The sequence below is a fragment of the Callionymus lyra genome, chromosome 9 (genome assembly GCF_982586985.1).
Source record: "Callionymus lyra chromosome 9, fCalLyr1.hap1.1, whole genome shotgun sequence".
In the NCBI taxonomy this organism is placed as follows: Eukaryota; Metazoa; Chordata; class Actinopteri; order Syngnathiformes; family Callionymidae; genus Callionymus; species Callionymus lyra.
The window spans coordinates 7,072,023-7,085,190 of record NC_141826.1 but is presented as its reverse complement, the minus strand read 5'-3'; the positions used below and the strand labels follow the sequence as shown (position 1 = coordinate 7,085,190).

The window sequence follows — 13,168 nt, the reverse complement described above, 5'->3', positions numbered from 1 at the left end:
TTTCAACAAAGCAACTACATGGGATAAGAGTCTATACACAAAACCTGTTGTTGCTCTCAGAGAAATACATTTTTAAATTGCTTTACATGAGCTGCAATTTGAGCCGAGCAGGCAAAGCAACACCCCAGATGGGACTCGAACCCACAATCCCTGCCTTAGGAGGGCAGTGCCTTATCCATTAGGCCACTGGGGCTGGACAGCAACTACCTGGGATAAGAGCCTATACACAAAAGCTGGTATTGCTGTCAGAGGAAATGTATGATACTATATGATGTCTTTGCTTCAAATGTGCTGCAATTTGAGCCGAGCATGCAAAACAACACCCCAGATGGGACTCGAACCCACAATCTCTGCCTTAGGAGGGCAGCGCCTTATCCATTAGGCCACTGGGGCTGTACAGCAAGGTGGAATGAGAGCACAAAGCCGTAAAATAACACAATAGCAAGGGTTGCTATTCACTGACCTCTGGCTTAAAAGCCATGCATGCTTCAACTACCCTACTCTGCTGAGAAAAGTAAGATAAAAGTCATTAAGTGAATATTTGTTTGCAAAGTATGGATTATTGTTTCAACAAAGCAACTACCTGGGATAAGAGTCTATACACGAAACCTGGTGTTTCTCTCAGAGGAAATGTATGATGCATGATCCATTAGGCCACTGGGGCTGTACAACAAGGTTGAATGAGAGCACAAAGCGGGATAATAACACAATAGCAAGGGTTGCTACTGATTGACCTCTGGGTTAAAAGCCATGCATGCTACAACAACCCCACTCTACTGAGACAAGTAAGATAAAAGTCATTAAGTGAATATTTGTTTGCAAAGTATGGATTATTGTTTCAACAAAGCAACTACATGGGATAAGAGTCTATACACAAAAGCTGGTATAGCTGGCAGAGGAAATGTACGATACTATATGATGTCATTGCTTTAAATGTGCTGCAATTTGAGCCGAGCATGCAAAAGAACACCCTAAATGGGACTCGAACCCACAATCCCTGCCTTAGGAGGGCAGTGCCTTATCCATTAGGCCACTGGGGCTGTACAGCAAGGTGGAATGAGAGCACAAAGCTGTAAAATAACACAATAGCAAGGGTTGCTATTCACTGACCTCTGGGTTAAAAGCCATGCATGCTTCAACTACCCTACTCTGCTGAGACAAGTAAGATAAAAGTTATGAAGTGAATATTTGTTTGCAAAGTATGCATTATTGTTTCAACAAAGCAACTACCTGGGATAAGAGTCTATTTACAAAAGCTGGTATTGCTGTCAGAGGAAATGTATGATACTATATGATGTCATTGCTTTAAATGTGCTGCAATTTGAGCCAAGCATGCAAAATAACACCCCAGATGGGACTCGAACCCACAATCCCTGCCTTAGGAGGGCAGTGCCTTATCCATTAGGCCACTGGGGCTGTACAGCATGGTTGAATGAGAGCACAAAGCCGAAAAATAACAATAGCAAGGGTTTCTATTCAATGACCTCTGGGTTAAAAGCCATGCATGCTACAACTACCCCACTCTGCTGAGACAAGTAAGATAAAAGTTATTAGGTGAATATTTGTTTTTCAAAGTATGCACTATTGTTTCAACAAAGCAACTACATGGGATAAGAGTCTATACACAAAACCTGTTGTTGCTCTCAGAGAAATACATTTTTAAATTGCTTTACATGAGCTGCAATTTGAGCCGAGCAGGCAAAGCAACACCCCAGATGGGACTCGAACCCACAATCCCTGCCTTAGGAGGGCAGTGCCTTATCCATTAGGCCACTGGGGCTGGACAGCAACTACCTGGGATAAGAGCCTATACACAAAAGCTGGTATTGCTGTCAGAGGAAATGTATGATACTATATGATGTCTTTGCTTCAAATGTGCTGCAATTTGAGCCGAGCATGCAAAACAACACCCCAGATGGGACTCGAACCCACAATCTCTGCCTTAGGAGGGCAGCGCCTTATCCATTAGGCCACTGGGGCTGTACAGCAAGGTGGAATGAGAGCACAAAGCCGTAAAATAACACAATAGCAAGGGTTGCTATTCACTGACCTCTGGCTTAAAAGCCATGCATGCTTCAACTACCCTACTCTGCTGAGAAAAGTAAGATAAAAGTCATTAAGTGAATATTTGTTTGCAAAGTATGGATTATTGTTTCAACAAAGCAACTACCTGGGATAAGAGTCTATACACGAAACCTGGTGTTTCTCTCAGAGGAAATGTATGATGCATGATCCATTAGGCCACTGGGGCTGTACAACAAGGTTGAATGAGAGCACAAAGCGGGATAATAACACAATAGCAAGGGTTGCTACTGATTGACCTCTGGGTTAAAAGCCATGCATGCTACAACAACCCCACTCTACTGAGACAAGTAAGATAAAAGTCATTAAGTGAATATTTGTTTGCAAAGTATGGATTATTGTTTCAACAAAGCAACTACATGGGATAAGAGTCTATACACAAAAGCTGGTATAGCTGGCAGAGGAAATGTACGATACTATATGATGTCATTGCTTTAAATGTGCTGCAATTTGAGCCGAGCATGCAAAAGAACACCCTAAATGGGACTCGAACCCACAATCCCTGCCTTAGGAGGGCAGTGCCTTATCCATTAGGCCACTGGGGCTGTACAGCAAGGTGGAATGAGAGCACAAAGCTGTAAAATAACACAATAGCAAGGGTTGCTATTCACTGACCTCTGGGTTAAAAGCCATGCATGCTTCAACTACCCTACTCTGCTGAGACAAGTAAGATAAAAGTTATGAAGTGAATATTTGTTTGCAAAGTATGCATTATTGTTTCAACAAAGCAACTACCTGGGATAAGAGTCTATTTACAAAAGCTGGTATTGCTGTCAGAGGAAATGTATGATACTATATGATGTCATTGCTTTAAATGTGCTGCAATTTGAGCCAAGCATGCAAAATAACACCCCAGATGGGACTCGAACCCACAATCCCTGCCTTAGGAGGGCAGTGCCTTATCCATTAGGCCACTGGGGCTGTACAGCATGGTTGAATGAGAGCACAAAGCCGAAAAATAACAATAGCAAGGGTTTCTATTCAATGACCTCTGGGTTAAAAGCCATGCATGCTACAACTACCCCACTCTGCTGAGACAAGTAAGATAAAAGTTATTAGGTGAATATTTGTTTTTCAAAGTATGCACTATTGTTTCAACAAAGCAACTACATGGGATAAGAGTCTATACACAAAACCTGTTGTTGCTCTCAGAGAAATACATTTTTAAATTGCTTTACATGAGCTGCAATTTGAGCCGAGCAGGCAAAGCAACACCCCAGATGGGACTCGAACCCACAATCCCTGCCTTAGGAGGGCAGTGCCTTATCCATTAGGCCACTGGGGCTGGACAGCAACTACCTGGGATAAGAGCCTATACACAAAAGCTGGTATTGCTGTCAGAGGAAATGTATGATACTATATGATGTCTTTGCTTCAAATGTGCTGCAATTTGAGCCGAGCATGCAAAACAACACCCCAGATGGGACTCGAACCCACAATCTCTGCCTTAGGAGGGCAGCGCCTTATCCATTAGGCCACTGGGGCTGTAAAACAAGGTTTAATGAGATCACAAATCCGGATAATAACACAATAGCAAGGGTTGCTATTCATTGACCTCTGGGTTAAAAGCCATGCATGCTCCAACTACCCCCACTCTGCTGAGACAAGATAAAAGTTATTAGGTGAATATTTGTTTTTCAAAGTATGCATTATTGTTTCAACAAAGCAACTACCTGGGATAACAGTCTATACACAAAACCTGGTGTTGCTTTCAGAGGAAATGTATGACATGCATTTTTAAGTTGCTTTACATGAGCTTAGCATGCAAAGGAACACCCCAGATGGGACTCGAACCCACAATCCCTGCCTTAGGAGGGCAGTGCCTTATCCATTAGGCCACTGGGGCTGTACAGCAAGGTGGAATGAGAGCACAAAGCCGTAAAATAACACAATAGCAAGGGTTGCTATTCACTGACCTCTGGGTTAAAAGCCATGCATGCTTCAACTACCCTACTCTGCTGAGAAAAGTAAGATAAAAGTTATTAAGTGAATATTTGTTTGCAAAGTATGCATTATTGTTTCAACAAAGCAACTACCTGGGATAAGAGTCTATTCACAAAAGCTGGTATTGCTGTCAGAGGAAATGTATGATACTATATGATGTCATTGCTTCTAATGTGCTGCAATTTGAGCCGAGCATGCAAAATAACACCCCAGATGGGACTCGAACCCACAATCCCTGCCTTAGGAGGGCAGTGCCTTATCCATTAGGCCACTGGGGCTGTACAGCAAGGTGGAATGAGAGCACAAAGCCGTAAAATAACACAATAGCAAGGGTTGCTATTCACTGACCTCTGGGTTAAAAGCCATGCATGCTTCAACTACCCTACTCTGCTGAGACAAGTAAGATAAAAGTTATTAAGTGAATATTTGTTTGCAAAGTATGGATTATTGTTTCAACAAAGCAACTACCTGGGATAAGAGTCTATACACAAAAGCTGGTATTGCTGTCAGAGGAAATGTATGATACTATATGATGTCATTGCTTTAAATGTGCTGCAATTTGAGCCGAGCATGCAAAAGAACACCCCAGATGGGACTCGAACCCACAATCCCTGCCTTCGGAGGGCAGTGCCTTATCCATTAGGCCACTGGGGCTGTACAGCAAGCTTGAATGAGAGCACAAAGCTGTACATTTACACAATAGTAAGGGTTTCTATTCATTGACCTCTGGGTTAAAAGCCATGCATGCTTCAACTCCTCCACTCTGCTGAGACAAGTAAGATAAAAGTTATTAGGTGTACATTTGTTTTTCAAAGTATGCACTATTGTTTCAACAAAGCAACTACCTGGGATAAGAGTCTATACACGAAACCTGGTGTTGCTCTCAGAGGAAATGTATGATACATTTTTAAGTTGCTTTAAATGAGCTGCAATTTGAGCTGAGCAGGCAAAGCAACACCCCAGATGGGACTCGAACCCACAATCCCTGCCTTAGGAGGGCAGTGTCTTATCCATTAGGCCACTGGGGCTGTACAGCAAGGTGGAATGAGAGCACAAAGCTGCAAAATTATACAATAGCAAGGGTTGCTATTCAATGACCTCTGGGTTAAAAGCCATGCATGCTTCAACTACCCTACTCTGCTGAGACAATTAAGATAAAAGTTATTAAGTGAATATTTGTTTGCAAAGTATGGATTATTGTTTCAACAAAGCAACTACCTGGAATAAAAGTCTATACACAAAAGCTGGTATTGCTGTCAGAGGAAATATATGATACTATATGATGTCATTGCTTTAAATGTGCTGCAATTTGAGCCGAGCATGCAAAACAACACCCCAGATGGGACTCTAACCCACAATCCCTGCCTTAGGAGGGCAGTGCCTTATCCATTAGGCCACTGGGGCTGTACAGCATGGTTGAATGAGAGCACAAAGCCGAAAAATAACAATAGCAAGGGTTGCTATTCACTGACCTCTGGGTTAAAAGCCATGCATGCTACAACTACCCCACTCTGCTGAGACAATTAAGATAAAAGTTATTAAGTGAATATTTGTTTGCAAAGTATGCATTATTGTTTCAACAAAGCAACTACCTGGGATAAGAGTCTATCCACAAAAGCTGGTATTGCTGTCAGAGGAAATGTATGATACTATATGATGTCTTTGCTTTAAATGTGCTGCAATTTGAGCCGAGCATGCAAAACAACACCCCAGATGGGACTCGAACCCACAATCCCTGCCTTAGGAGGGCAGTGCCTTATCCATTAGGCCACTGGGGCTGTACAACAAGGTTTAATGAGATCACAAATCTGGATAATAACACAATAGCAAGAGTTGCTATTCATTGAACTCTGGGTTAAAAGCCATGCATGCTCCAACTACCTCACTCTGCTGAGACAAGATAAAAGTTATTAGGTGAATATTTGTTTTTCAAAGTATGCATTATTGTTTCAACAAAGCAACTACCTGGGATAACAGTCTATACACAAAACCTGGTGTTGCTTTCAGAGGAAATGTATGACATGCATTTTTAAGTTGCTTTACATGAGCTGAGCATGCAAAGGAACACCCCAGATGGGACTCGAACCCACAATCCCTGCCTTAGGAGGGCAGTGCCTTATCCATTAGGCCACTGGGGCTGTACAGCAAGGTGGAATGAGAGCACAAAGCCGTAAAATAACACAACAGCAAGGGTTGCTATTCACTGACCTCTGGGTTAAAAGCCATGCATGCTTCAACTACCCTACTCTGCTGAGACAAGTAAGATAAAAGTTATGAAGTGAATATTTGTTTGCAAAGTATGCATTATTGTTTCAACAAAGCAACTACCTGGGATAAGAGTCTATTCACAAAAGCTGGTATTGCTGTCAGAGGAAATGTATGATACTATATGATGTCTGTATAGCATGGTTGAATGAGAGCACAAAGCCGAAAAATAACAATAGCAAGGGTTGCTATTCACTGACCTCTGGGTTAAAAGCCATGCATGCTACAATTACCCCACTCTGCTGAGACAATTCAGATAAAAGTTATTAAGTGAATATTTGTTTGCAAAGTATGCATTATTGTTTCAACAAAGCAACTACCTGGGATAAGAGTCTATTCACAAAAGCTGGTATTGCTGTCAGAGGAAATGTATGATACTATATGATGTCTTTGCTTTAAATGTGCTGCAACAAAGCAACTACCTGGGATAACAGTCTATATACAAAACCTGGTGTTGCTTTCAGAGGAAATGTATGACATGCATTTTTAAGTTGCTTTACATGAGCTGAGCATGCAAAGGAACACCCCAGATGGGACTCGAACCCACAATCCCTGCCTTAGGAGGGCAGTGCCTTATCCATTAGGCCACTGGGGCTGTACAGCAAGGTGGAATGAGAGCACAAAGCCGTAAAATAACACAATAGCAAGGGTTGCTATTCACTGACCTCTGGGTTAAAAGCCATGCATGCTTCAACTACCCTACTCTGCTGAGACAAGTAAGATAAAAGTTATGAAGTGAATATTTGCTGTCAGAGGAAATGTATGATCCTATATGATGTCATTGCTTTAAATGTGCTGCAATTTGAGCCGAGCATGCAAAACAACACCCCAGATGGGACTCTAACCCACAATCCCTGCCTTAGGAGGGCAGTGCCTTATCCATTAGGCCACTGGGGCTGTACAGCATGGTTGAATGAGAGCACAAAGCCGAAAAATAACAATAGCAAGGGTTGCTATTCACTGACCTCTGGGTTAAAAGCCATGCATGCTACAATTACCCCACTCTGCTGAGACAATTAAGACAAAAGTTATTAAGTGAATATTTGTTTGCAAAGTATGCATTATTGTTTCAACAAAGCAACTACCTGGGATAAGAGTCTATTCACAAAAGCTGGTATTGCTGTCAGAGGAAATGTATGATACTATATGATGTCTTTGCTTTAAATATGCTGCAATTTGAGCCGAGCATGCAAAACAACACCCCAGATGGGACTCGAACCCACAATCCCTGCCTTAGGAGGGCAGTGCCTTATCCATTAGGCCACTGGGGCTGTACAACAAGGTTTAATGAGATCACAAATCTGGATAATAACACAATAGCAAGAGTTGCTATTCATTGAACTCTGGGTTAAAAGCCATGCATGCTCCAACTACCTCACTCTGCTGAGACAAGATAAAAGTTATTAGGGGAATATTTGTTTTTCAAAGTATGCATTATTGTTTCAACAAAGCAACTACCTGGGATAACAGTCTATACACAAAACCTGGTGTTGCTTTCAGAGGAAATGTATGACATGCATTTTTAAGTTGCTTTACATGAGCTGAGCATGCAAAGGAACACCCCAGATGGGACTCGAACCCACAATCCCTGCCTTAGGAGGGCAGTGCCTTATCCATTAGGCCACTGGGGCTGTACAGCAAGGTGGAATGAGAGCACAAAGCCGTAAAATAACACAATAGCAAGGGTTGCTATTCACTGACCTCTGGGTTAAAAGCCATGCATGCTTCAACTACCCTACTCTGCTGAGACAAGTAAGATAAAAGTTATGAAGTGAATATTTGTTTGCAAAGTATGCATTATTGTTTCAACAAAGCAACTACCTGGGATAAGAGTCTATTTACAAAAGCTGGTATTGCTGTCAGAGGAAATGTATGATACTATATGATGTCATTGCTTTAAATGTGCTGCAATTTGAGCCAAGCATGCAAAATAACACCCCAGATGGGACTCGAACCCACAATCCCTGCCTTAGGAGGGCAGTGCCTTATCCATTAGGCCACTGGGGCTGTACAGCATGGTTGAATGAGAGCACAAAGCCGAAAAATAACAATAGCAAGGGTTTCTATTCAATGACCTCTGGGTTAAAAGCCATGCATGCTACAACTACCCCACTCTGCTGAGACAAGTAAGATAAAAGTTATTAGGTGAATATTTGTTTTTCAAAGTATGCACTATTGTTTCAACAAAGCAACTACATGGGATAACAGTCTATACACAAAACCTGTTGTTGCTCTCAGAGGAAATGTATGATACATTTTTAAGTTGCTTTACATGAGCTGCAATTTGAGCCAAGCAGGCAAAGCAACACCCCAGATGGGACTCGAACCCACAATCCCTGCCTTAGGAGGGCAGTGCCTTATCCATTAGGCCACTGGGGCTGTACAGCATGGTTGAATGAGAGCACAAAGCCGAAAAATAACAATAGCAAGGGTTGCTATTCACTGACCTCTGGGTTAAAAGCCATGCATGCTACAATTACCCCACTCTGCTGAGACAATTAAGATAAAAGTTATTAAGTGAATATTTGTTTGCAAAGTATGCATTATTGTTTCAACAAAGCAACTACCTGGGATAAGAGTCTATTCACAAAAGCTGGTATTGCTGTCAGAGGAAATGATGTCTTTGCTTTAAATGTGCTGCAATTTGAGCCGAGCATGCAAAACAACACCCCAGATGGGACTCGAACCCACAATCCCTGCCTTAGGAGGGCAGTGCCTTATCCATTAGGCCACTGGGGCTGTACAACAAGGTTTAATGAGATCACAAATCCGGATAATAACACAATAGCAAGAGTTGCTATTCATTGAACTCTGGGTTAAAAGCCATGCATGCTCCAACTACCTCACTCTGCTGAGACAAGATAAAAGTTATTAGGGGAATATTTGTTTTTCAAAGTATGCATTATTGTTTCAACAAAGCAACTACCTGGGATAAGTGTTGTTTGAGCCGAGCATGCAAAACAACACCCCAGATGGGACTCGAACACACAATCCCTGCCTTAGGAGGGCAGTGCCTTATCCATTAGGCCACTGGGGCTGTACAACAAGGTTTAATGAGATCAAAAATCCGGATAATAACACAATAGCAAGAGTTGCTATTCATTGAACTCTGGGTTAAAAGCCATGCATGCTCCAACTACCTCACTCTGCTGAGACAAGATAAAAGTTATTAGGGGAATATTTGTTTTTCAAAGTATGCATTATTGTTTCAACAAAGCAACTACCTGGGATAACAGTCTATACACAAAACCTGGTGTTGCTTTCAGAGGAAATGTATGACATGCATTTTTAAGTTGCTTTACATGAGCTGAGCATGCAAAGGAACACCCCAGATGGGACTCGAACCCACAATCCCTGCCTTAGGAGGGCAGTGCCTTATCCATTAGGCCACTGGGGCTGTACAGCAAGGTGGAATGAGAGCACAAAGCCGTAAAATAACACAATAGCAAGGGTTGCTATTCACTGACCTCTGGGTTAAAAGCCATGCATGCTTCAACTACCCTACTCTGCTGAGACAAGTAAGATAAAAGTTATGAAGTGAATATTTGTTTGCAAAGTATGCATTATTGTTTCAACAAAGCAACTACCTGGGATAAGAGTCTATTTACAAAAGCTGGTATTGCTGTCAGAGGAAATGTATGATACATTTTTAAGTTGCTTTACATGAGCTGCAATTTGAGCCAAGCAGGCAAAGCAACACCCCAGATGGGACTCGAACCCACAGTCCCTGCCTTAGGAGGGCAGTGCCTTATCCATTAGGCCACTGGGGCTGTACAGCAACTACCTGGGATAAGAGCCTATACACAAAAGCTGGTATTGCTGTCAGAGGAAATGTATGATACTATATGATGTCTTTGCTTTAAATGTGCTGCAATTTGAGCCGAGCATGCAAAACAACACCCCAGATGGGACTTGAACCCACAATCCCTGCCTTAGGAGGGCAGTGCCTTATCCATTAGGCCACTGGGGCTGTACAGCATGGTTGAATGAGAGCACAAAGCCGAAAAATAACAATAGCAAGGGTTTCTATTCAATGACCTCTGGGTTAAAAGCCATGCATGCTACAACTACCCCACTCTGCTGAGACAAGTAAGATAAAAGTTATTAGGTGAATATTTGTTTTTCAAAGTATGCACTATTGTTTCAACAAAGCAACTACATGGGATAAGAGTATATACACAAAAACTGTTGTTGCTCTCAGAGAAATACATTTTTAAGTTGCTTTACATGAGCTGCAATTTGAGCCGAGCAGGCAAAGCAACACCCCAGATGGGACTCGAACCCACAATCCCTGCCTTAGGAGGGCAGTGCCTTATCCATTAGGCCACTGGGGCTGTACAGCAACTACCTGGGATAAGAGCCTATACACAAAAGCTGGTATTGCTGTCAGAGGAAATGTATGATACTATATGATGTCTTTGCTTTAAATGTGCTGCAATTTGAGCCGAGCATGCAAAACAACACCCCAGATGGGACTCGAACCCACAATCCCTGCCTTAGGAGGGCAGGGCCTTATCCATTAGGCCACTGGGGCTGTACAACAAGGTTTAATGAGATCACAAATCCGGATAATAACACAATAGCAAGAGTTGCTATTCATTGAACTCTGGGTTAAAAGCCATGCATGCTCCAACTACCTCACTCTGCTGAGACGAGATAAAAGTTATTAGGTGAATATTTGTTTTTCAAAGTATGCATTATTGTTTCAACAAAGCAACTACCTGGGATAACAGTCTATACACAAAACCTGGTGTTGCTTTCAGAGGAAATGTATGACATGCATTTTTAAGTTGCTTTACATGAGCTGAGCATGCAAAGGAACACCCCAGATGGGACTCGAACCCACAATCCCTGCCTTAGGAGGGCAGTGCCTTATCCATTAGGCCACTGGGCCACTGGGGCTGTACAGCAAGGTGGAATGAGAGCACAAAGCCGTAAAATAACACAATAGCAAGGGTTGCTATTCACTGACCTCTGGGTTAAAAGCCATGCATGCTTCAACTACCCTACTCTGCTGAGACAAGTAAGATAAAAGTTATGAAGTGAATATTTGTTTGCAAAGTATGCATTATTGTTTCAACAAAGCAACTACCTGGGATAAGAGTCTATACACAAAAGCTGGTATTGCTGTCAGAGGAAATGTATGATACTATATGATGTCATTGCTTTAAATGTGCTGCAATTTGAGCCGAGCATGCAAAAGACCACCCCAGATGGGACTCGAACCCACAATCCCTGCCTTAGGAGGGCAGTGCCTTATCCATTAGGCCACTGGGGCTGTACAGCAAGCTTGAATGAGAGCACAAAGCTGTACATTTACACAATAGTAAGGGATTCTATTCATTGACCTCTGGGTTAAAAGCCATGCATGCTTCAACTCCTCCACTCTGCTGAAACAAGTAAGATAAAAGTTATTAGGTGAACATTTGTTTTTCAAAGTATGCAGTATTGTTTCAACAAAGCAACTACCTGGGATAAGAGTCTATACACAAAACCTGGTGTTGCTCTCAGAGGAAATGTATGATACATTTTTAAGTTGCTTTACATGAGCTGCAATTTGAGCCGAGCAGGCAAAGCAACACCCCAGATGGGACTCGAACCCACAATCCCTGCCTTAGGAGGGCAGTGCCTTATCCATTAGGCCACTGGGGCTGTACAGCAACTACCTGGGATAAGAGCCTATACACAAAAGCTGGTATTGCTGTCAGAGGAAATGTATGATACTATATGATGTCTTTGCTTTAAATGTGCTGCAATTTGAGCCGAGCATGCAAAACAACACCCCAGATGGGACTCGAACCCACAATCCCTGCCTTAGGAGGGCAGGGCCTTATCCATTAGGCCACTGGGGCTGTACAACAAGGTTTAATGAGATCACAAATCCGGATAATAACACAATAGCAAGAGTTGCTATTCATTGAACTCTGGGTTAAAAGCCATGCATGCTCCAACTACCTCACTCTGCTGAGACGAGATAAAAGTTATTAGGTGAATATTTGTTTTTCAAAGTATGCATTATTGTTTCAACAAAGCAACTACCTGGGATAACAGTCTATACACAAAACCTGGTGTTGCTTTCAGAGGAAATGTATGACATGCATTTTTAAGTTGCTTTACATGAGCTGAGCATGCAAAGGAACACCCCAGATGGGACTCGAACCCACAATCCCTGCCTTAGGAGGGCAGTGCCTTATCCATTAGGCCACTGGGGCTGTACAGCAAGGTGGAATGAGAGCACAAAGCTGTAAAATAACACAATAGCAAGGGTTGCTATTCACTGACCTCTGGGTTAAAAGCCATGCATGCTTCAACTACCCTACTCTGCTGAGACAAGTAAGATAAAAGTTATGAAGTGAATATTTGTTTGCAAAGTATGCATTATTGTTTCAACAAAGCAACTACCTGGGATAAGAGTCTATTTACAAAAGCTGGTATTGCTGTCACAGGAAATGTACGATACTATATGATGTCATTGCATTAAATGTGCTGCAATTTGAGCCGAGCATGCAAAATAACACCCCAGATGGGACTCGAACCCACAATCCCTGCCTTAGGAGGGCAGTGCCTTATCCATTAGGCCACTGGGGCTGTACAGCAAGGTGGAATGAGAGCACAAAGCCGTAAAATAACACAATAGCAAGGGTTGCTATTCACTGACCTCTGGGTTAAAAGCCATGCATGCTTCAACTACCCTACTCTGCTGAGACAAGTAAGATAAAAGTTATGAAGTGAATATTTGTTTGCAAAGTATGCATTATTGTTTCAACAAAGCAACTACCTGGGATAAGAGTCTATACACAAAAGCTGGTATTGCTGTCAGAGGAAATGTATGATACTATATGATGTCATTGCTTTAAATGTGCTGCAATTTGAGCCG

General features: G+C 42.3%; 33 non-coding genes across 33 annotated transcripts; all 33 read right to left on the bottom strand.

Annotated features, from left to right (window-relative positions):
- Nucleotides 1-120: 120 nt before the first annotated feature.
- On the bottom strand, nt 121-193 carry trnar-ccu (transfer RNA arginine (anticodon CCU)). The gene has a single exon. It is a non-coding gene; the product is annotated as a tRNA-Arg (tRNA).
- A 127-nt stretch (nt 194-320) lies between these two features.
- Nucleotides 321-393, bottom strand: trnar-ccu (transfer RNA arginine (anticodon CCU)). Its single transcript has one exon. It is a non-coding gene; the product is annotated as a tRNA-Arg (tRNA).
- Nucleotides 394-1,343: 950 nt separating this feature from the next.
- trnar-ccu (transfer RNA arginine (anticodon CCU)) lies at nt 1,344-1,416 on the bottom strand. The gene has a single exon. It is a non-coding gene; the product is annotated as a tRNA-Arg (tRNA).
- Nucleotides 1,417-1,707: 291 nt separating this feature from the next.
- On the bottom strand, nt 1,708-1,780 carry trnar-ccu (transfer RNA arginine (anticodon CCU)). The gene has a single exon. It is a non-coding gene; the product is annotated as a tRNA-Arg (tRNA).
- A 127-nt stretch (nt 1,781-1,907) lies between these two features.
- On the bottom strand, nt 1,908-1,980 carry trnar-ccu (transfer RNA arginine (anticodon CCU)). The gene has a single exon. It is a non-coding gene; the product is annotated as a tRNA-Arg (tRNA).
- A 950-nt stretch (nt 1,981-2,930) lies between these two features.
- trnar-ccu (transfer RNA arginine (anticodon CCU)) lies at nt 2,931-3,003 on the bottom strand. The gene has a single exon. It is a non-coding gene; the product is annotated as a tRNA-Arg (tRNA).
- A 291-nt stretch (nt 3,004-3,294) lies between these two features.
- On the bottom strand, nt 3,295-3,367 carry trnar-ccu (transfer RNA arginine (anticodon CCU)). The gene has a single exon. It is a non-coding gene; the product is annotated as a tRNA-Arg (tRNA).
- A 127-nt stretch (nt 3,368-3,494) lies between these two features.
- On the bottom strand, nt 3,495-3,567 carry trnar-ccu (transfer RNA arginine (anticodon CCU)). Its single transcript has one exon. It is a non-coding gene; the product is annotated as a tRNA-Arg (tRNA).
- A 288-nt stretch (nt 3,568-3,855) lies between these two features.
- On the bottom strand, nt 3,856-3,928 carry trnar-ccu (transfer RNA arginine (anticodon CCU)). The gene has a single exon. It is a non-coding gene; the product is annotated as a tRNA-Arg (tRNA).
- A 303-nt stretch (nt 3,929-4,231) lies between these two features.
- trnar-ccu (transfer RNA arginine (anticodon CCU)) lies at nt 4,232-4,304 on the bottom strand. The gene has a single exon. It is a non-coding gene; the product is annotated as a tRNA-Arg (tRNA).
- Nucleotides 4,305-4,607: 303 nt separating this feature from the next.
- trnar-ccg (transfer RNA arginine (anticodon CCG)) lies at nt 4,608-4,680 on the bottom strand. Its single transcript has one exon. It is a non-coding gene; the product is annotated as a tRNA-Arg (tRNA).
- A 301-nt stretch (nt 4,681-4,981) lies between these two features.
- trnar-ccu (transfer RNA arginine (anticodon CCU)) lies at nt 4,982-5,054 on the bottom strand. The gene has a single exon. It is a non-coding gene; the product is annotated as a tRNA-Arg (tRNA).
- Nucleotides 5,055-5,357: 303 nt separating this feature from the next.
- Nucleotides 5,358-5,430, bottom strand: trnar-ccu (transfer RNA arginine (anticodon CCU)). The gene has a single exon. It is a non-coding gene; the product is annotated as a tRNA-Arg (tRNA).
- Nucleotides 5,431-5,731: 301 nt separating this feature from the next.
- On the bottom strand, nt 5,732-5,804 carry trnar-ccu (transfer RNA arginine (anticodon CCU)). Its single transcript has one exon. It is a non-coding gene; the product is annotated as a tRNA-Arg (tRNA).
- Nucleotides 5,805-6,091: 287 nt separating this feature from the next.
- On the bottom strand, nt 6,092-6,164 carry trnar-ccu (transfer RNA arginine (anticodon CCU)). Its single transcript has one exon. It is a non-coding gene; the product is annotated as a tRNA-Arg (tRNA).
- A 649-nt stretch (nt 6,165-6,813) lies between these two features.
- Nucleotides 6,814-6,886, bottom strand: trnar-ccu (transfer RNA arginine (anticodon CCU)). The gene has a single exon. It is a non-coding gene; the product is annotated as a tRNA-Arg (tRNA).
- A 229-nt stretch (nt 6,887-7,115) lies between these two features.
- trnar-ccu (transfer RNA arginine (anticodon CCU)) lies at nt 7,116-7,188 on the bottom strand. The gene has a single exon. It is a non-coding gene; the product is annotated as a tRNA-Arg (tRNA).
- Nucleotides 7,189-7,489: 301 nt separating this feature from the next.
- On the bottom strand, nt 7,490-7,562 carry trnar-ccu (transfer RNA arginine (anticodon CCU)). The gene has a single exon. It is a non-coding gene; the product is annotated as a tRNA-Arg (tRNA).
- Nucleotides 7,563-7,849: 287 nt separating this feature from the next.
- trnar-ccu (transfer RNA arginine (anticodon CCU)) lies at nt 7,850-7,922 on the bottom strand. The gene has a single exon. It is a non-coding gene; the product is annotated as a tRNA-Arg (tRNA).
- Nucleotides 7,923-8,225: 303 nt separating this feature from the next.
- trnar-ccu (transfer RNA arginine (anticodon CCU)) lies at nt 8,226-8,298 on the bottom strand. The gene has a single exon. It is a non-coding gene; the product is annotated as a tRNA-Arg (tRNA).
- A 299-nt stretch (nt 8,299-8,597) lies between these two features.
- Nucleotides 8,598-8,670, bottom strand: trnar-ccu (transfer RNA arginine (anticodon CCU)). Its single transcript has one exon. It is a non-coding gene; the product is annotated as a tRNA-Arg (tRNA).
- Nucleotides 8,671-8,957: 287 nt separating this feature from the next.
- Nucleotides 8,958-9,030, bottom strand: trnar-ccu (transfer RNA arginine (anticodon CCU)). The gene has a single exon. It is a non-coding gene; the product is annotated as a tRNA-Arg (tRNA).
- A 585-nt stretch (nt 9,031-9,615) lies between these two features.
- On the bottom strand, nt 9,616-9,688 carry trnar-ccu (transfer RNA arginine (anticodon CCU)). The gene has a single exon. It is a non-coding gene; the product is annotated as a tRNA-Arg (tRNA).
- A 300-nt stretch (nt 9,689-9,988) lies between these two features.
- Nucleotides 9,989-10,061, bottom strand: trnar-ccu (transfer RNA arginine (anticodon CCU)). The gene has a single exon. It is a non-coding gene; the product is annotated as a tRNA-Arg (tRNA).
- Nucleotides 10,062-10,188: 127 nt separating this feature from the next.
- trnar-ccu (transfer RNA arginine (anticodon CCU)) lies at nt 10,189-10,261 on the bottom strand. The gene has a single exon. It is a non-coding gene; the product is annotated as a tRNA-Arg (tRNA).
- Nucleotides 10,262-10,552: 291 nt separating this feature from the next.
- On the bottom strand, nt 10,553-10,625 carry trnar-ccu (transfer RNA arginine (anticodon CCU)). The gene has a single exon. It is a non-coding gene; the product is annotated as a tRNA-Arg (tRNA).
- Nucleotides 10,626-10,752: 127 nt separating this feature from the next.
- trnar-ccu (transfer RNA arginine (anticodon CCU)) lies at nt 10,753-10,825 on the bottom strand. Its single transcript has one exon. It is a non-coding gene; the product is annotated as a tRNA-Arg (tRNA).
- A 287-nt stretch (nt 10,826-11,112) lies between these two features.
- On the bottom strand, nt 11,113-11,193 carry trnar-ccu (transfer RNA arginine (anticodon CCU)). Its single transcript has one exon. It is a non-coding gene; the product is annotated as a tRNA-Arg (tRNA).
- Nucleotides 11,194-11,496: 303 nt separating this feature from the next.
- Nucleotides 11,497-11,569, bottom strand: trnar-ccu (transfer RNA arginine (anticodon CCU)). The gene has a single exon. It is a non-coding gene; the product is annotated as a tRNA-Arg (tRNA).
- Nucleotides 11,570-11,870: 301 nt separating this feature from the next.
- On the bottom strand, nt 11,871-11,943 carry trnar-ccu (transfer RNA arginine (anticodon CCU)). Its single transcript has one exon. It is a non-coding gene; the product is annotated as a tRNA-Arg (tRNA).
- Nucleotides 11,944-12,070: 127 nt separating this feature from the next.
- trnar-ccu (transfer RNA arginine (anticodon CCU)) lies at nt 12,071-12,143 on the bottom strand. The gene has a single exon. It is a non-coding gene; the product is annotated as a tRNA-Arg (tRNA).
- A 287-nt stretch (nt 12,144-12,430) lies between these two features.
- On the bottom strand, nt 12,431-12,503 carry trnar-ccu (transfer RNA arginine (anticodon CCU)). Its single transcript has one exon. It is a non-coding gene; the product is annotated as a tRNA-Arg (tRNA).
- A 303-nt stretch (nt 12,504-12,806) lies between these two features.
- trnar-ccu (transfer RNA arginine (anticodon CCU)) lies at nt 12,807-12,879 on the bottom strand. Its single transcript has one exon. It is a non-coding gene; the product is annotated as a tRNA-Arg (tRNA).
- Nucleotides 12,880-13,168: the final 289 nt, after the last annotated feature.